Genomic DNA, 20,477 nt, shown 5'->3' on the forward strand with positions numbered 1-20,477 from the left:
GAGGCAGCTGCAGTTCAAATTTGACCCGCTTCCAACTAATTTGCCAGAAATTTGTCTTTTTCACGAGAGGTGGATAAAAGCTTCTGACACCCAACCATTTAGTCAATTATGCATTAAATATCGCCTAGTATTTTAGAAAATTGATTTGGTCCAATTTTGCAACACTTATTTGGTAGGTCCTTCACAAAAAAAACTCATTTTGGGCACTCAGAAAATGGAAAATAATTTTTTCGTCCAAACAAAATGAAAAATTCCTTAGGAAACATTGTTTGCAATTCCAATATGCACCCTTGTGCACAATATGAGATCATTTGAACAAACTATACCATGAATGTGGCCATAAGATTGATCATTTGGCTTGAAAGCCATTGATCTCCACACATGATAGCTCATTTCTGAGAACACTTTTTTAAAATAATAATCATATTACTAGTTTATTATTTTTACTGGTAACTAGGCCACATATAATGACACCATGCGAAGGTTTTTCATTTTTTTTTGATTTTTTTGAATTTTTTATGCCCGTTTCAAAATGCGGTCAAAACGGCGGGCTTGACCGTTCCTAGCTAGTGGTTGAATCTTGGAAAACTTTTGGTGTTTCTATGATTAAATAGATACTTTTGTACCTAAAAATGATTTTTGGAAAAAAAAATATAGAACAAACTATGAGGCAACTGCAGTTCAAATCTGACCCGCTTCTAGCTGAATCTGTAGAAATTTGTCTTTTTCATGAGAGGTGGACCAAAACTTTTGACACCCAACCATTTGGTCAATTGTGCATTAAATATGGCCTATTATTTTATAAAAATGGTGCGGTCCAATTTTGCAACAAATATATGGTAGGTCCTTCACAGAAAAACTCATTTTGGCCATTCAAAAAATGAAAAATGGTTTTTTTGTCAAAAGGAAATGAAAATTTTCTGAGGCAACATTGTTTGCCATTCCAAAATTCACCCTTGTGCACAATATGTGATCATTTGAAACAAAAGATTTGGTAGGTTCTTCAAAGTAAAACCATGTCGGGCACTTGAAAAATAGAAAATGGCTTTTTTGCAGTGAAAATGAAAACTCCCCAGATCAACACCATTTGTCATCCCAAGATACACACATGTGCACAATATTCATTCATTTTAACAAACTATTATTGGTTAATATGTTGAATGTTTGCCCTAAGTAAGAGGGTAAATAACCATAAGAGAAACAAAAGGGAAAAACAAAATTACATAAGCTTAATTTTGATTGGTGGAATCCATTGTGGCATGGATCGATGACATGGCAAACATCCGTCCGTCCATCCATCCATCTGTCCATCCAACCCACCACAGCAAACCCCACTCTCTCTCTCTCGCGCACGTACCCCACCTAACCCCTCTTTCCCTCCTCTCTCTCTCTCTCGGGAACCCTAGCGCTCCACTCCTCCCTTGCCGCCGCCACCTCCGGCGGTAATCGAAGACCATATCCGGTGAGATCTGGCGCGCGCAGCGAGATCCATCTCTCTCTCACACACGAGAAGGAAAATCCCCCGCCCCATTCCCACGACTCATCTGCCTCTCCCTCGATCCCCTTCCTTCCCGAGGACGCACGCGCCGCCGCCTCCCCGATCCCCTTCTCCCCTCGCCACCCCACATCACCCCGCCATCCACCTCGTCGCCTCCCTGATTCATCCTCCTCCTCCTCCTATTCCCCTCATCAGATCCATCCATCCATTCATTTTTCCATCAGATCCACCTGACGCCATCGCATCCCCTTCTCGCTCGCAGGGTTGCAGGCGATTCAATCTGGTCCGGGTCCATGGCGTCCAAGGCCGTGGCGGCGCTACTGGTGACGGACGAGCTGGCCCTGCCGCTCCGTGCGGTGGGGGACGGCAGCGGGGAAGCACGCAGCTGCGCAGCGACCGCGTGAGGTTTCAGTGAGCGGCCGCATTGCTACGGCAGGAGGACCAACGCGCGCTTCCGGCGACGAGGCTCCATCGCGCGAACCAAGACACGGACTCGACAGGATGGCTCTGCGGGACTCCAGTGTCAGAAGCAGCGGTTGGGGCTACGCGGTGACCCCAGGACGCCGCTGCCCGATTCCGGCGCGAAGGCTACCTCGCGCAAATCATGGCGGCCTTGACCAAGGAGGGGTCCGTGCCGCGCGGCGACCGGTGGTGAGCGTCGGTGCTGGCGAGTTTGGGTCAGTACGTCGCGACGGCGGCGAGCCTGCTCGGCGGCCCATGATTGGACCTTGGAGCCGCGCGAAGAGAAGGGGATCCACTCCAAACCCAGGATAGGTAAATTTCGATTTAGTAGTGGAACCAGTAAATTCAGTATTGTGTTGCATAGCTGAATATATCTTCAGAGTTCAGACTATGAACACTTATCTTCAGAGTTCAGAGTTGAGAGTTAAAGCTAAATGGCCACAGTGGTATAGATTGTTCTAGTCAAGCATTTCTTTTTTAAGTTTGATACTAGTGTTATTGTTGGAGATATATAGCGGAAAACAACATCCAAAGTGGTATAGATTGTTCTTGTCCATGATATGATTATTATTGAATTAGGTGGTCCTAGAGAATGCTCCGCCTAAGCTTTGCTTAGTGGTTGGTTCCATATCCTGAAAATTGCAATGCAGGTGAAAAGATTAAATACCTCGTCATGCTTGCAATGGTTTATGTTGAATTATTTTTTTGTAATCTATCTTGCTATACCGGTTCCAAGTGCTTGAGTAGCACCTCTGAGATAACTCACTTGTGGTTAATTAGTGGCTGTCAATGTTTTGTGCATTCTTTTTTCCTAGGCATCATGCATGGCCGTCTAGTAGTCGACATACTTCTGGTTCCATTTAGTGTATGCAGGTAGCAGCAGCTTAAGTGTAATGGAGTTGTTGTTACTCTATGCCTGCTTCATTAGAGTTTGCATCATCTCCTTGTTTATGTAGAATAAATGCCTTCACTATTCTTGTTTTGAACCTCTGATCCCGATACTGATTGTATTTCTCTTGATCGAATTACAGGCAACATGGTGACTCTAGTGCTGACATCTCCCGGTCGCGGCGCGTGTGATCTGACTGTGTTGGGTTGGTGTCTAGTTGCAGGACAAGGTGGCGAACTCACTGTTTGAGAAGACGTCGAACCAGTTAGGCATCGGCTGCGCGCTACCGCCCAAGAAGGACCTCCACCTGTTCGCCAGCGCCGCATACTCAAGCAGCGCATCCGTGCCCAGCCGCGGTTGTTTTTGCCCATTTATGTTGTTGCTTTAGTAGCATTCTTTCCTTTCTTTTATGTAGCAGCAGAGCACCACTCTTACTATGCACTTCGCTCCAGATTCTGCTACAATTACAAATTTAAAATGCATTCATGCATGAGCAGTGCATGTGTTGGCTGTCCATGAGATCATGAATAGTATGAGCCTTAGAGTCTTGTTCGAACTCATTGATGCAACAGAACTCATTTGGAGAGCTACCTACTCATTTGGATGTAATATCATGCTTGCTCTTTTGAAATCGATAATGATGCATCAAATGCTATTCACAAGTTGCATCCCTTGACTCTGCTTGGGCCAAACTGGACAAATAATTGGGCTGAAACAGGCTGCATACCAACAAGCATCGAACAATTTCAAAAATGAAATGAAAAGTCTTACAAAAAAAGAAATGGACTGCAAAAAGCCCGAGGGCCAAAAAAATTGCATGAATCTCAAAAACTAACAAGGCTGAACTGTTGGGCCTGGCCCATGAAGTCGATCAAAAATTGACAGAAAAATATATAAAAAGGCCGAATTATTCGGCTCGGCCAATGTAAAACACCGAATCGGACCGGGCTGATTCTTGTGCCACATCAACTTGCCACGCTGGATGCCTACGTGGCCTGGGGAGGTTGCCAGTGACCAAAAATTTGGTCGTGGAACCAATGACCTTTTACATATCACAAAGAAGGTCACTAATTTCTGTTTACGACTGCCAGCTTTTGAACTTCTGTTTTTGGTCACAAAAAGGTCGCAAATGAAAAACTATGACCTTTCAGCGGCCAATAGTGAGGGTCACAAGTTGACATATTTCTTGTAGTGCATGAATAAGGGTGTGTATTCGGTCATTCGATTAGGCGTAGTCCGCAGCCCCCAGAGCATGGAAGCAATTTCCTCAACCCAGTGCTTATCTAACTCCCGTAGGGAGCGCACCAGTTTGGATTTAATGGCGCTCATTATCAGGGCATTGACCCGTTTAACCTGACCGATAGTTTGAGGGTGGTAGATGGATGCATAGTCGAGTTTAATGCCCAAGTTAGCACACCGTTTTTTCACCTCATCGGCCGTAAAATTGGAGCCATTATCAGTGATGATGCTATGCGGGACACCATAGTGGTGTACCATGCTGGATATAAAGTCAATCACTAGCCCTGCTTCAGCTATTTTGACTGGTTTGGCCTCGATCCACTTAGTGAATTTATCCACCATAACTAGTAAATATTTCTTTTTGTGGCTCCCCCTTTAAGGGGTCTGACCATATCGAGCCCACAGACCGCAAAGGGCCAAGTGATGGCGATTGTTCTTAAGGCAGTGGGAGGCATGTGACTTTGATTGGTGAAAAGCTGACATCCCACACAACATTGGATAAGGGCTTGTGCATCTTCTCAGGTTGTTGGCTAGAAAAAACATGTTCATAAGGCTTTGCTTACAAGGGCCCGAGCCGTGACCTGATGGCTGCCCAGACCAGCATGTATTTCAGCCAAGAGTTGTCGCCCCTCCTCTTTGGAGATGCACCTTTGCAGGACTCCTATAGTGCTTTTCTTGTACAGTTCACCCTCGTGAACTCTGTAGGCTTTAGAGCACCGAACAATGCGAAGGGCCTCGTTTTGATCATCCGGAAGCTCCTGCCTATTAAGGTAGGCCGGGAAGGGTTCGGTCCATGGAGCAATAACATCCATGACTAAGGGAGTCTTGGATTAAGGGGTCCTCGGGCGTCCGGGCTATGTGACGTGGGTCGGACTAATGGGCCATGGAGATACAAGACAGAAGACTTCCTCCCGTGTCCGGATGAGACTCTCATTGGAGGTGGAAGGCAAGCTTTGCGTGCGGATATGAATATTCCTTTCTTTGTGGACCAACTCTGTACACCCTAGACCCCTCCGGTATCTATATAAACCGGAGGGTTTACTCCGTAGAGGCAATCATAATCATAGAGGCTAGACGTTAGGGTTTAGCCATTACGATCTCGTGGTAGATCAACTCTTGTAACCCCTATACTCATCAAAGTCAATCAAGCAGGACATAGGGTATTACCTCCATCAAGAGGGCCTGAACCTGGGTAAAACATCGTGTCCCTTGTCTCCTATTACCATCAATCCTTAGACGCACAGTTCAGGACCCCCTACACGAGATCTGCCGGTTTTGACACCAACATTGGTGCTTTCATTGAGAGTTCCGCCATGTCCTCGCTAGTAGGTTTGATGCCCCATCAATCATCTAAAACAATACTGCCCTAAGGGAGCTCTTTCTCCCAGGCCAGATCTTCGTGTTCGGCGGCTTCGCACTACGGGCCAACTCAATTGGCCATCTAGAGAAGATCGACAACTATGCCCCAGGTCACCAGATTAGTTTTGGCAATCTGGATTATGTCATTGATACCCGAGGAGACTTGATCTTCCAAGGGTTCGCGACCCCAACCTCCACTCTGGCCTTAAATCCAGAGCGCATCTCCAGGCCCGACGATGGTATTCCTGAGCCCGCCGAACTGTTTGCGGCTATTAAGCCTAGTATGAGATTGTCGGAGGAAGCAGTGCCAACGGCAATCATTACGAAGCCAAACTCTTCTCCGAACACTGACCCCTATCCCTCGGAGTCAGCATCGTGTGAGCTCGGCCAAGGAGTCTCCTCCTTGCCGTACTCCATGAACTCCTTTCTGCCTGACCAAACCTCACCTTTAAGAAAGGCTCTTGACTTAATGTGATCCCTCGTCATTACAAAGGGGCAACGTCCGAACTACGCCCAGCCCGGACTAGGGGCTGAGAGCGGGGAATTTTACGTCCCACCCACCACCCACTTCATAGCCATTATCGAGGACTTAACTGACATGCTTGATTAAGGCTTCAAAGACATCAACGGTATGGACGACGATGCCGGAGAAGAGCAGGCCCAAAACCTGCCGTTTATCGGATGCTGGACGACCACCGCTTCGTATGACATGTACATGGTGGATACACCCAAGGAGGGTAACGATGATAACAAGAAAAATCCAGTTGAGGATACACCTCCAGAGATAAACCAAAGCGCCGACGTCAGCGGCGGCGCTCTAAATCACACCGTGGAAAAGACAACAATACTGGCACCGGAGAGAACAACACTCTGGACAACGCCAAAGACCAAGAAGACCCCGTCAAGCCAACCTCTGAACAGGACGATCGGGAAGATGGGCAAATTAGCCCTGAGGAACAGGCTATAAACAAAGACTCGAAGGATAGTAATTATCTTCCACTCTCTGAGGAGAAGGTGAGCCTCGGCGACGAAGTCTTTATCGTGCCTGAGGAACCCCTTGAGCAGGAATGCTTTAGGCACTAGCTAATAGCCACTGCAAGGGAGCCTGAAAAAGAAGTAGCATCAGCTTCAAGCTAACCAAGATCTGCTCAACGACTGGTGGACTAACGTCTTGGCAGTTGAGGAATACGGCCTCAAGCGCCCAACCAAGAGTTACCCAAAGCATAAGCTGCTACCGCAATTCGACAACGAGGCGCTGGTGCCCGTACCATCGACGCATAACGCAGTCGACCGACCACCACGTGGCCGTGACAAAACGGTAGCTCAAGCCGAATACTAGCCCGTACTACCTCGTCATAAAGGTAGAGACACAATAGCTCGGAAATATACTCACGACCTACGACAGGATTTGGAAAACAAAGCGGGCCAGACCAGATCGATCTACGGATCGCGGGGGCATGCTCCGACGTGCAAGGACGACTATCTAGCCGGGCACGACAGTCATAACCACGCCCGGGGAGAAAACCGCAGACGGACTCCATCCGAGCTACGACGCGACGTGGCCCGCTATAGAGGTGCCACACCCCCCCTCTGCTTCATTGACGAAGTAATGGAACATGAATTCCCAGAAGGGTTTAAACCCGTGAATATCGAATCATATGATGGAACAACGGATCCCGAAGTATGCATTGAGGACTTTCTCCTCCATATTCATATGGCCCGCGATGATGATCTTCATGCCATCAAATACCTCCCGCTAAAACTCAAGGGACCAGCTCGACACTGGTTAAACAGCCTGCAAGAAAACTCCATTGGCAGTTGGGAGGACCTAGAAGACGCCTTCTGCGACAACTTCCAGGGTACATACGTTTGACCTCCGGAGAGTCGGCCAGGACATTCTAGACTAGTTTCCTCATTAAAAAGAACCAGATCATCGACTGTCCGGATGCCGAAGCCCTAGCGGCCCTTAAGCACAGAATTCGCGACGAATGGCTCGCCCAGCACCTTGGCCAAGAAAAGATGGAGTCCATGGCAGCCCTGACGACACTTATGACCCGCTTTTGCGCTGGCAAAGATAGTTGGCTAGCCCGTAGCAGCAACAATGCAAGCGAACCTTGAACTTCTGAAGCCAGAAATAGCAACGGCAAGCCCAGATGCAACATGCACAAGCGTCGGAACAACGGTGAAAATACCAATGACATGGTGGTTAACGCCGGATTCAGCGACTCCAAGCTCGTCCAGCGGAAGAAGCCATTTAAAAGAAACAATTCGGGCTCATCTAGCTTGGAGCGAATCCTCGATCGACCATGTCAGATCCACGGCACCCCCGATAAACCCGCCAATCATACCAACAGAAGTTGTTGGGTCTTTAAACAGGCCGGTAAGTTAAATACCGAGGACAAGGAGAAGGGTCACCAAGTGAAGATGATGACAAGGAGCGCCATCAACCGAACACAGGGGGACACACGAAATCCCCCCCCGCCCCCAAGTCAAAATAGTGAACATGATATACGTCACTCATATCCCCAAGGAGCACAAACGCGCACTCAGGGACATCTATGCGATAGAGCCAGTCGCCCCAAAATTCAATCCATGGTCATCTTGCCCGATCACTTTTGATCGCAAGGACCATCCGACTAGTTTTCGTCACGGCGGCTCAGTCGCACTGGTCCTTGTCGGAGTAAATAGCCATGGGTAGCCTAGCCGGCTTCCCCTGGCCCTCCTGAAGAAATTACGAGCCTGCCCAGCTCTCAAGAATTCAAAACATAGGGGCCGCCTTCCCCTTGCTGGCTGCCACCCAGGCCGGCTTTCGGAAGGCGGTCCGACTTTAGCCCTCATGAGAAGGCCGACTCCAAGAAGCCGGCCATGAGAAGGCCGACTCCAAGAAGCCGGCTCCCCATAAAGCGGTCAAGACCGTACCCACAAAGTTTGCACCCACCTAACGGCGGTGCGACGGGGCGTGGCTACAGTAAAGCCTGCCACCCCCGAATCCCGGAGCACGCTTGGCATGGTGCGCCGTACGGGCTAGGCGACCCGTCCGGCGCACCACTGTTGCCATGTTGACCCCGGCATCACCCACGACGGGCCGCCAGCGTGGCCCACAGACAGTGGGCCCCTTTGAGCAGAGAGACGCCCGAAGGCGGCCACGCCTCCAACTAGTCGGCCCAAGACAGAGCCGGCTCCCCGCAGCCGGCTTGCTGCCTTCCTCGAAGAGGACGCCCCATTAAGGAGACAAGACGTGGTAAGGCTACAACGATCGCCTGCCAGGCGGCGGTACTGTAGCCGCGCTTGCCACGATGGAGCTCACGTCAACAAGATGAAGCCACAGTAACCAGCCGCCGACCAGGCCCTGGATAGTGGGGCCTGCCTGTCGACCAAGGGGCCGGCAGCCGGCAGGACCCACTAGTCGGCAGGCCCCAGCAGCCGGCGCAGAAGCCGGCGAGCGTAGTCACAGACGGCTGGGCCCCGTGCCCAGCCGGATTACCATTGTACCCCCGGGGGTAGGCCTATATAAACCCCCTGGAGCACCCATGCAAAGGGTTGGACCCTTAGCTAATAGTAGACACAAAAATCAAGGAGAAGAAGCAGGCTAGCCGTGCCCTTCTTCCTCCTTCCCCCCCAAAAAATAGCTCAAGGAGCGTTGTGTAGCCACTTGATTCATCTAGTGAACATGCGGAGACCCCGCAGAGCAGCAGTAGGGGTGTTATCTCCACGGAGAGCCCCGAAGCTGGGTAAGATCCGCCGGCGTGCATGTCTTTGCCTTATCCCGTTTCCAGGCACCGGCGATGTCTTACTGGCTCCCACAATGATAAGCCACCCGTTGGCATATGTCGCACCTACCACCCGACATTTGGCGCCCACCATGGGGCCAGGTGCACCGTCGTCCGGAGACCTGTCCTGGACAGGAACCTTATTCCTCCCCCGCGAGCGTAGCCAGCCCGGCACGCTCGATGACGCTTGCCACGACGCGCTGCAAGGCGTCACCAGCATCTGCGCGGCAGGCGGCCTTGCCGATCTCCTCGACAAAACTCTCATCTCCGACGAGCTCGCCTCCGATGCGGGCACCGACCACCTCGCCAACCTTCTCGGCCAGCTCCATGTCTCCAGCGAGCCCGCTGCAGACCTAGAGTCGGTTGGCTCCACCGACCCGATGCCTGGAGACTCTGACACGGCCTCCTACGACACCTTCCCCACCAACGTCGTGATCTACAACAACACGCTTCCTCGAACTGACGGCTGCGATGCTGTCACCGCCGAAGTGATGGTTGTCGGCCACGGCGGCCTGACCGACGAGAGCGCCCACGACGCCTCGCGCGCGGCGGCCCACGACTTGTCCGCTCCCCTCCCGGCTGATGCCGACGACGAAGCACTGGAAGCACGCCGCCTCGCCCTCCTCGCAGAGGGCCGGAGGCTGGCCTCCGTAAGACGCCTCACTGAGGCCTACCAGCGTGAGGCTGACCGCGCCGCCTTCGGCACGCCGGTCCGGGGCGGGCCAAGCCGGGCCGGCCTTGTCAAGCGACGCGGCGCCGTCATCGCCGACACGCTGGGAGTCGACCGCCCGGTCTATGCCACGCCGTTCGAGAACTTGCATGCCGCCCAGGTGGCCGTAGACGAGTTGGACGGCTTGGAGGCCGAAGACCTCCCCCACATGACCCGGCGCATCCAGCAACTAATCGACGCAGCCGCGCAGCGGCACGAAGCAGAGGCCCGCGCGGGAATCCCTCCCCCGCGCCGAGATCACGGCGCGACGTCCCGGACGCCGACTACGAGCAATACCCGCGCGCGACGCGAGAAGGAGCCGGCTACCAGCCGCATCCGGACCCGGATCTCCATCGAGCGAGATGCGGACGGTCATCCCCGAGCCATGGAATGATGAGGTGACCCGCCTCCGCCTCTGCCCCGTGGAGAGAGATATCCCGCCTCGCCGCCAGTGGCGCACCCGACTGTCAGCGGCCGGCTAGGCCGCCGTGAAGGAATCGGCGAGAGCGACGCCTGCCATCGGATCGACCGCCTGGCGCGATCCCTGGTGTTGGAAGAAGAAGACGATGTCGGCCCGCCTTGTTTCGGCCCCCGCATCTGCGACGAGCCCTTTCCCAAAGGGTTCTCGCTCCCAAGAGACACGCCCAAGTACAACGGCTCCGTAAAGCCGGAAGATTGGTTGATCGACTACTCCACGGCGGTTAGCATAGCCAACGGCAACCGGCGCGTTGCCGTGAAGTATGTGCCCCTCATGCTGCAAGGCACGGCGCGGACCTGGCTCAACAGCCTCAAGCCGCGTAGCATCAACAGCTAGCTAGATTTCACAGAAGCCTTCATCCGCAACTTCACCAGCACCTACAAGCGGGCTCCCAAGCCCAGACAGCTCTCCTTGTGCGTACAAGGCCCCGCCGAGTCCACTCGCGATTACCTCACGCGTTGGGCCGAGCTCCGCAACTCCTGCGAAGGGGTGCACGAGGTGCAAGCCATAGAATACTTCACAGCCGGATGCCGAAAAGGCACCCTCCTCAAGCACAAGCTCCTCTGCGACGAGCCGGCTACCCTCGACGAACTTCTGGACATAGAGGATAAGTACGCCACCGCCGACTCCTCGATGAAGACCGAGCTTCGGGTAGACGCGTCCGGAAAGGTACTCAACCCGGCGCCCAAGACGCCGGCTGGGGATTCCGGCCGACACCCCAACTCGAACGACCACAAGCGCAAGGGCCCCGCGCCCCCTCCCGCCAGTCGACAGGTGGCCACAGTCAAAGACGCGCCGCTTGAAGAACAACCGGCGCCCAAGAAACCCAAGGGCGGCAGGCCGGCTTGGCAGCCTGCTTTCTCCTACGAGCAAACTCTCGACGCCCCTTGCAAGTTCCACAGCGGCGCGAAGCCGTCCAACCACACGACCTGGAAGTGCAATTGGCTCACACGAATCTCCAAGGGCGAGGGTCTCTTGCCGCCTCCGCCCGCCGGCCCGCCGCCTCCGGCCGCTCGGCCCGCAGTCGGAGCCGTGCATGACGAGTTCCCTGACGAGCAAGCCACCTACATCGTCTTTACCAGCCAGCCCGAAGACCGGCACAGCAAACGCCGAGAGCACCAGGAAGTCAGCGTGGTCGCTGCCAACCCCGCCGGACACATGCATTGGTCAGAAAAGCCCATCAGTTGGAGCCGGGCCGACCATCCGGAGGTGATGCCGTGTCCCGGCTCTTATGCTTTGGTCCTGGAAGCCACCCTTGCAACGGACAGACGCGCCGCCCGCTTCTCCCATATGTTGATAGACGGCAGGAGCAGCATCAACATCCTGTGCCGTGACACCCTGGAAAAGCTAAATGTCAAGACGAAGCAGCTGATGCCTACGCGGACAGTGTTCCATGGCATCGTACCCGGCCTGTCCTGCGCCCCATTGGCAAAATCAAGATTGATGTACTTTTTGGGGACAAGGAGCATTTCCGCCGGGAAGCGATCTGGTTTGAAGTGGTGGACCTGGAGAGCCCTTACCATGCATTGCTTGGCCGACCTGCTTTGGCCAAATTCATGGCAGTTCCCCACTATGCATACCTCAAGATGAAGATACCAAGCACCAAAGGCGTCATCACCGTAGCCGGTGATTATAAGAAGTCCTCCGAGTGTGCGGCGGCCAGCAGCCGGCTGGCCGAGTCCCTTGTGATTGCCGAAGAGAAGAAGATGCTGGACCGAGCCATGGCCATAGCCGGCAAGCAGTCGGCCATGTCCCCCGACCCCAAGGAGCACGATGCTCAGGGATCTTTCGAGCCGGCCAAGGAGACGAAGAAGATACCTCTTGACCCCGAGCATCCAGAGAGGTTTGCCGTCATCGGGGCGAACCTGAACAGCAAATAGGAAGGCGAGCTCGCTGATTTCCTCCGTGAGAATCGGGACATCTTTGCATGGTCCCCGAAGGACATGCCGGGTGTTCCGAGGAAATTTGCCGAGCACAAACTACACGTTCGAGAAGACGCAAAGCCAGTCAGGCAACCCCTTCGCCGATTGTCGGAGGAGAAGCGCAGGATTGTAGGGGAGGAGATAGCCCGGCTCTTGGCGGCCGGCTTCATCATGGAAGTTTTCTTTCCAGAGTGGCTCACCAACCCGGTCCTTGTGCTAAAGAAGAACAACAAGTGGCGCATGTGTATAGACTACACGAGCCTCAACAAGGCTTGCCCCAAAGATCCTTTTGCTCTGCCAAGGATTGACCAAGTGATAGACTCCACAGCCGGATGCGAGCTGTTGAGTTTTTTGGATGCTTACTCCGGATACCATCAGATAAAGCTAGACCCGGATGACCGCCTGAAGACCGCCTTCATCACGCCATTTGGAGCCTTCTGCTACCTGACTATGACATTCGGCATGAGAAATGCCGGTGCCACCTTTCAGCGTTACATGCAGAAGTGCCTCCTCAAGCAACTCGGCAGAAACGCTCACGTATACGTGGACGACATCATGGTGAAGACGGAGAAGCGCGGCACCATGCTGGGAGACCTCAAGGAAACGTTTGAGAACCTACGCCGGTTCCAAATCAAGCTCAACCCCGAGAAATGCGTGTTCGGAGTGCCAGCCGGCCAGCTCCTAGGCTTCCTGGTCTCCGAATGCTGCATCGAATGCAACCCGGTGAAGATCAAGGCCATCGAGAGAATGGCGATCCCCACCAAGCTTCGAGACATTCAGAAGTTCATCGGGTGCTTAGCCTCCTTGAACCGCTTCATCAGCCGGCTCGGAGAGAAGGCTCTCCCTCTCTACCGCCTCATGAAGAAGAGCACTCACTTCGAGTGGAACGACCAGGCCGACCAAGCTTTTCACGAGCTGAAGAAGATGCTAGCCACGCCGCCTATTCTCGCGGCGCCGACTGAGAAAGAGCCCATGCTCCTCTACATCGCTGCAACCAGCCGGGTGGTTAGCACCGTCATCGTAGTCCAGCGCCCAGAAGAAGGCCGAGCCTAGCCAGTCCAGAGGCCAGTGTACTATTTGAGCGAGGTGCTGTTCGCCTCGAAGCAGAACTACCCGCACTACCAAAAGATGTGTTATGGCGTGTACTTCACCGCCAAGAAGCTGAAGCCCTACTTTCAAGAGCATCCCATCACGATCGTATGCACTGCCCCGCTAGCCGAGATCATAGGCAGCCGGGATGCATCCGGCCGGGTGGCGAAATGGGCCATCGAGCTGGCCCCGTACACAATCTTCTACCAGCCCCGCACTACCATCAAGTCCCAAGCACTGACCGACTTCCTTGTCGACTGGGCCGAGACCCAGTACCTGCCACCGGCTCCCGACTCCACCCATTGGCGCATGCACTTCGACAGGTCCAAGATGCGCACCGGCTTGGGAGCCGGCGTCGTCCTTACCTCTCCGAAAGGCGACAAGCTCAGATTCATGCTACAGATCCACTTTGCCGCCTCCAACAATGTGGCCGAGTACGAGGCGCTCATACATGGGCTCCGGCTTGCCAAAGAACTTGGCATTCGCCGGATCCTATGTTATGGCGACTCGGACCTGGTAGTCCAGCAATCATCCGGCGACTGGGACGCCAAGGAAGCGAATATGGCGAGCTACCGCTTCCTGGTCCAACAAATCAGCGGATACTTTGAAGGATGCGAGTTCCTCCACGTACCACGAGCCGACAACGAGCCAGCCGATGCCCTGGCTCGAATAGGCTCCACTCGGCAAGCAATTCCAACCGGCGTCGCTCTACAACGCCTCCTCAAGCCGTCTATCAAGCCGTCTCCGGAATCCGATTCCATCTTCGTGCCGCCTGACCCCGACGCGGTCGGGTCCGGCTTGAAGAACCAAGTAGGCGACCCCAAGACCCCCGTAGCCGGCCCGGCGACTTCGGCAGCCGTCTCGGGGACTTCGGCAGCCGGCTCGGGGACTTCGGCAGCCGGCTCGGGGACTTCGGCGGCCGGCTCGGGGACTGCGGCAGCCGGCCCGGGGACTGCACCAGCGCTACAGTCGGCGGCCGACTCCAGCACCTCACCGCCCAGCCCGCCCACCCTGGTAGCAGTAGCCACATTGGCGGTAGGAGAAGTCGCGGCTCCATCATGGGCTCAGTCCATCCTCAACTTCCTAGTAAACCAAGAGCTGCCGGCTGATGAAACAGAAGCAAGACAAGTCCAACGTCGAGCCGGAGCATACACAATCGTCAACAGAGAACTACTCAAGCGCAGTGTCACTGGAATCCTCCAACGGTGCGTCGAGCAAGAGAAGGGCATTGCAATCCTCACAGACATTCACCAAGGTGAATGCGGCCACCATGCGGCCTCAAGATCACTTGTCGCCAAAGCCTTCCGCCATGGTTTCTTCTGGCCGACTGCTTTGGATGACGCCAAAGAATTAGTCAAACATTGCAAGGGATGCCAACTCTTCAGCTCCAAGCAACACGTGCCGGCTTCGGCACTCAAGACCATTCCCCTCACTTGGCCCTTTGCCGTTTGGGGACTGGACATGGTGGGCCCATTCAATACGGCGCACGACGGCATGACGCATTTGCTCGTCACCATGGACAAATTCACCAAGTGGGTTGAGGCAAAGCCGATCAAGAAGCTGAATGGGCCGACTGCCGTGACGTTCATCGCAGACATAACAACTCGGTACGGCGTGCCGCACAACATCATCACCGACAATGGCACAAATTTTGCCAAAGGAGCCTTGGCACGTTTCTGCGCGGCCCAAGGTATCCGGCTGGACTTAGCATCCGTCGCCCACCCGCAGTCCAACGGCCAGGTCGAGCGAGCCAACGGCCTCATCCTCTTCGGTATCAAGCCTCGACTGGTCGTACCTTTGGAGCGCTCGGCCGGCTGTTGGCTCGATGAGCTGCCGGCTGTCCTCTGGAGTCTGTGCACGACACCAAACAAGTCAACCGGCTTCACCCCTTTCTTCCTTGTGTATGGTGCCGAGGTGGTCATCCTAACTGACATCGAGTTCGACTCGCCTCGAGTAACCATGTACACGGAAGCGGAGGCCAAGGAAGCACGCGAAGACGGCGTCGACCTGCTGGAAGAAAGCCGGCTGTTAGCCCTCAGCCGGTCTGCCATCTACCAGCAGGGTTTGCGCCGCTACCACAGCCGGAAAGTCAGGCCAAGATCTTTCCAAGAGGGTGATCTTGTCCTCCGGCTGATCCAGCGAACAGCCGGCCAGCACAAGCTCTCAGCCCCTTGGGAAGGCCCCTTCGTCATCAGCAGGGCTCTAGGCAACGACTCCTACTACCTGATCGACGCACAGAAGCCGAAGGCACGCAAGAGAGACGACTCCGGCAAGGAGTCGGAACGACCATGGAACGCCAACCTCCTCCGAAGATTTTACAGTTGAAATACAGTATGTACCGCGCTAACTTTTGTATTAAGTACAAGACAATAGGCTCCCCGAGGAGGGCTCGGGGACTGCCATCTCTTATTTATGAATGAAAAGTATAATGCTCATAACCTTGTCGTATCATTTACTTATTCTGTCCGGCACCGAGTTCGACTAGTCGGCTCGGGGACTGGCCGACTGGAGTTATGTTAGAAGTCCTACCCACAGTCAGACAAGTAGTGTGCCGGCTCTCAAGCCTTCTCTTGACAAAAGTCGCAGTCCGAAGAACCGGCTGTCCGGCTGGCAAGAGTTAAAGGTAGGAATGGGCGCCCACACGAAAAACGGGTAGGGACTAACGGACTAATATAACAAAAGCCGGTTTTTCTCACACTGCCGACTGGCTACCAGAGTAGCCGGCCGGCCGGCTTCCATTCACTTCACTTTAATCCAAGAAAGCTCAAGTACTTACCTCCCCAAAGAGGGAAGGCGGCAAAGGAAAAAGCCTAAGGATAAAAAAGCATACGTGAATGGAAACCAAACATGCACATGATAATATTTACATAAAAAGACCTCCAAGAGGCCAGCATTCAACATAGTTTGGATACACCCCCAGTGGGTGGAACTACGAAAACTTAACAAAGATTGTTCAAAGACAACAAAGCAGGAAAGATAAAGACGGCAGGTCAAGCTAGCGGAGTGGCCGACGAGCCAGACTGGTTGGCGGAGACGGTCGTACCGGCTGAAGGAGCGGCCGGCTGACGAACTTTGGCTTGGTCGCCGCCTCCTGTAGAGGGTGCGCTTCCACGCGCCTCGTTGCTGGAGGCACGGTCGGCCTGAGGTCGGCTGGTTGTTCCACCAGCCGGCTCGACGTCTTCGCCGCCCTCGTCTTCATCTTCTTCGCCCTCGTCGCTGGAGGAAATCTCCTCCGCCGAGTCCTCGCCCACCGCCGGGTCCAGCCCGAACCACTCCTCCGGCTGAACAACACCGTCATCATCGATTTCGGCTGCGAAAACGCTGATGTTGGTGCACTCGGCGATCGTCGAAGCTCGCTGGGCGATAGCCGGCCTCACCTCCTCCAGCTCCGCGTCGGCCTCCATCCGCCAAGTGCGCAGCTGGTCCAGGCTCAGCCCTGGGTACCAAGCCCGAACGAATTCCAATGCCCGCCCGGCTCCGAGGCGGGCCGCTGACGCTTTCCAAGCCTCGAAGCGACCAACTGCGACTTCCAGCCAGTCGGCAGTTCGGCTTGGGGTGCGGGGGATCGTCTCGCCGGGCCAAAGGGCGGCCAACACTTGCGCCCCGGCACGTTGGAGCCGGCGAAGCATCCGATGAGCCAGCTGCAACCGTGCCTGGATAGCCAGGAGCTGCTCCTCAAGGGTCCGGTTTGCATCCGGCGCAATGTCGGCCCCCGCTTGACAGCGCGCCTCGCGATGGGCCTCAATGCTTTGGGCGGCGAAGGCGGAGTAGCCCGGTAAGTAATCTGCAACAGCTCAAGATAAGTCAAAAAACCCAAGCGGCAAGGGGCCGGCGAGGGCCGAGGAAGGCAGCTTACCGTCGATCAAGTCCTCGATCCAGCCGAAGCCTTCGTCCAGGCCTCGCCGGGTCTCAGACCAGGTCGCCGCCGCCATCTCATACTCCGCCATCAAGGCGTCTTCGCTTTCCTGCGCCGCCTGCAGGGCCGCTTTGTGGCTCTCCTCTTGGTCGGCCAGCTTCTTGGCTAGGCGATCCCTTTCCTGGACCAAGGCGGCGCACTCGGCCTCCTTGGTATGAAGGGCGGCCTTCACCTCACCGAGCTCCTTCCTCAAGTCGGCGTTGGCCCCTGAAGACAAAGAAAAACTAATAAGAAAAGAGTCGTCAAGAAAGATCCGACCCGACTGCGCAGCAGTCGGCCCGAATCTCGGGGACTACACCCAGTGGGTGCGCTGACGCGCCCCCACAGGAGACAGACAAAATCAAGTACTTACTTCGGCTGTCGGCCAGGTCGTCGGTCTGCCGGCTCAACTCCCGAGCCTGGGAGTCGAAGGCGGCAGCATGAAGGTTGTGGTATTCCTGAAAGTTCAGAAAGAAGCAAATTAAGGTGGACGTCGAGAAAGATCCGACCCGACTGCGCAGCAGTCGGCCCGAATCTCGGGGACTACACCCAGTGGGTGCGCTGACGCGCCCCCACGGAAGAAATTAAGAAAGCAAAGCAGCCAAGAACGAAGGGCTCACCTGGATAGTGGCTCGCATTGACAAGAACTCTTGGTTGAGCTGTTGCAGCAGGGCGGCCTAAGCTTGCAGCCGGCTCCAGACCCCTTGAGCCGCCGCATCCAGCTCGCCAGTCCTCCCGCTGGGAGTCCACTCGGACATGGCGGTGCTGGCCGCCTCCAGATCTTCCGCCGGCTGGCCTGCGCCCACGGCTTGGCGCAACTCCGGCGTAGCGGCGCTTCCTCCTGCGCGCCGGCCCGTCGCCAGCTGCACCTCGAGGCCGGCTCTGTTCTCCGGCTCACCCCCAGCCGGCCCCTCTGGCGCTGCTGACAATTGACCGCCTTGGCCCGCTCCGGTTGGCGGTGCTGGCGGCGCTCTCCCCGCCAAGGCCACGGGGTCCTCCCTCCTCTCCAACAGCGGCGGGTCTTGGACGATCTCCTCCGCCAAGGGCAATGAGGTGTCGGGGGCTATGGCTCGGAGAGGAATGGCGAGCAGTGGAGGCTAGCTGCGCGAGCTTTCCGCCTCCGTCTCCGCGGTAGCCGCCTCCATCTGGGCCTTGGTTGCCGCCTCGGCTTGCTCCCTCGCCGCCTGGGCGGCTGCCTTCTCCGCCGCCTCGCGCTCCTCCCGCGCTTCGCAGGCGTTCCGCTCTGTGGCCTCCCTGAGATCGGCGCGGGGGTACACACGGCGGGAGCTCGAAGACCCTCCAGCCGGCCCCATGACGGAGCCGCCCGGGCCCCGCTCAAGGGAAAGCGGCGCGCTGTCCGGCAAGCAAAGAAAAGTTAAGAAGAATATTCGAAGAGAAAGAGAATGATGACGAGCATGCGGCAAGGCAGTCGAAGACTTACGCCGAGACCGCCTGGGGCTGCTTCACCGCCTTGCGGAAGCGGGCCGCCTTCGCGGCCGCCTCGTCTCGCTTTGTCGCTGCGGTGGAGGGCTTGGACTTTTTCGGCCAACTACCGAAGAGGCCTAAGCGGCTCGGCGCTTCTGCGCGCCGCCGGCAGCCGGCGCGACAGACGAGCCCGCGCCTTGTTGGTCGGTTGCCGGCTGGCACCGCGGGGCGACTTCGGCTTCGAATTCGTCTGGCCAGTCCTCGAAGCTGGCGGTGAACCTTGAGCCTCCGGGCTCGGCACTGTCCCCCATGATGGCATCCTCCATGGCGGCCGCCCCCAAATCCGGGTCGTCAACATCATCCACCGTGCGGTCGGGGGTATACTGGCATTCAATTCCCGCCGCCCCAGCCGGTGGCGCAAGAAGAGGGTTCTGCTCAAAAGAGCCGGCTAGTCAGAAGCCGGCCGACGACAATAAAAAGATAGAGAGAGAGACTTACCACGGGCGGAGGATTGGCGCGGGAATACGGCACCTTGCCGTATTGCCAGTCCCCGGCGAGCTTACAGTTGGCGATGTAGTTAACCATGAGCGCCACCTCCGCGTGGGGCATTTCCCATGTGCTCAGACGGCTTGGGTCGAAGCGGCCGCTCATCTGATACATCATATGGGGCCGGCTTTCGAGAGGAAGGATCCGGCGCTCCATGAAGGCGACCACCAAGTCGGCCCCGCGCAAGCCTTCCGACTGAACCAACACCCGAAGCCAGGAGATGGAGGCGTTGCCGGCCGGAGACAATGACCGGGACCGGAAGCTCCATGAGGACTGCCTCCCAGCCGGCGGGCCGGCTACGTAATCCGGCAGGTTGATGTAGTCTCCTTGCTCAGCGACGTTCTTCACATAGAAATGAGATCTCTGCCAGACCTTCACCGACTGGATCAGGGGGATGGGCGGGAACGGATTGTTCTCGCTCGCCCTCCTCATGGCGATGAAGGCTCTGCAGGGGGCGGGCACGCCGGCGACGACCGTGCCGAGCTTGCTCTGGAAGAACTCTCCCCAGAGCTCCAGCGTGGGGAGCAGCCCCAAGAAGCCTTCGCAGAGGGAGACGAAGGACGACAGCAGCATCACCACATTGGGCGTGAGGTGATGCGGCTGGAGGTTGTAGAACTCCAGGAAAGAGCGCAGAAACCCGCTCGCCGGAAGGCCGAAGCCGCGCAGGCAGTGCGAGCAGAAGACGACCCGCTTGCCCTCCTCCGGCGCCGGCGAGATCTCCTTCGCGGGCGCCAGGCGGACCTGCACGCGGTCGGCGCCGGGCAGGCGCCGGGTCTGGCGAAGGAACTCCACGTGGTCTTCATGGACGTTGGAGCCATCCCACGAGCTTGACAACACCATGGGAACGAGGCGGTGTGGAGACGCGACGGCGCTGAGACGGGAAGCTGCGATGGCAGCGAGAGGAAGAAGATGAGGGTTAGGAGGGGCGGAGTGGGAGGGAGCGTGCAAACCTCTGTCGCTCTCCCTACTCCCCCTACTTATAGGCTCACGTGGCGGAGCCGAGGAGGCGCGGTGTGGGGAAGCGTGGGGATCGATCGTGCCCACTCCCCACGTCCCGCGATTGTCGAGCCCTAACGGCATAACGAAACTGCCTCGAGAAGGCGAGCGACCCTTGTGGGCCACGGAAGATCCGCGCCCGGACCAAGGCTCGCGAGTGGCGGGCCCAGGCCTGCGGCGGCGTCCCGTCGCGCGCGTGC

The 20,477-nt window shown here is 56.0% G+C and overlaps 1 long non-coding RNA gene across 1 annotated transcript; it reads left to right on the forward strand.

The window, feature by feature from the left end:
- The first annotated feature begins 1,329 nt into the window (after positions 1-1,329).
- On the forward strand, positions 1,330-3,359 carry LOC123147297 (uncharacterized). Its single transcript, XR_006473156.1, has 2 exons — positions 1,330-2,272; positions 2,992-3,359. It is a non-coding gene; the product is annotated as an uncharacterized lncRNA (long non-coding RNA).
- The last annotated feature ends 17,118 nt before the right edge of the window (positions 3,360-20,477 follow it).

The sequence above is a fragment of the Triticum aestivum genome, chromosome 7A (assembly GCF_018294505.1).
Source record: "Triticum aestivum cultivar Chinese Spring chromosome 7A, IWGSC CS RefSeq v2.1, whole genome shotgun sequence".
In the NCBI taxonomy this organism is placed as follows: Eukaryota; Viridiplantae; Streptophyta; class Magnoliopsida; order Poales; family Poaceae; genus Triticum; species Triticum aestivum.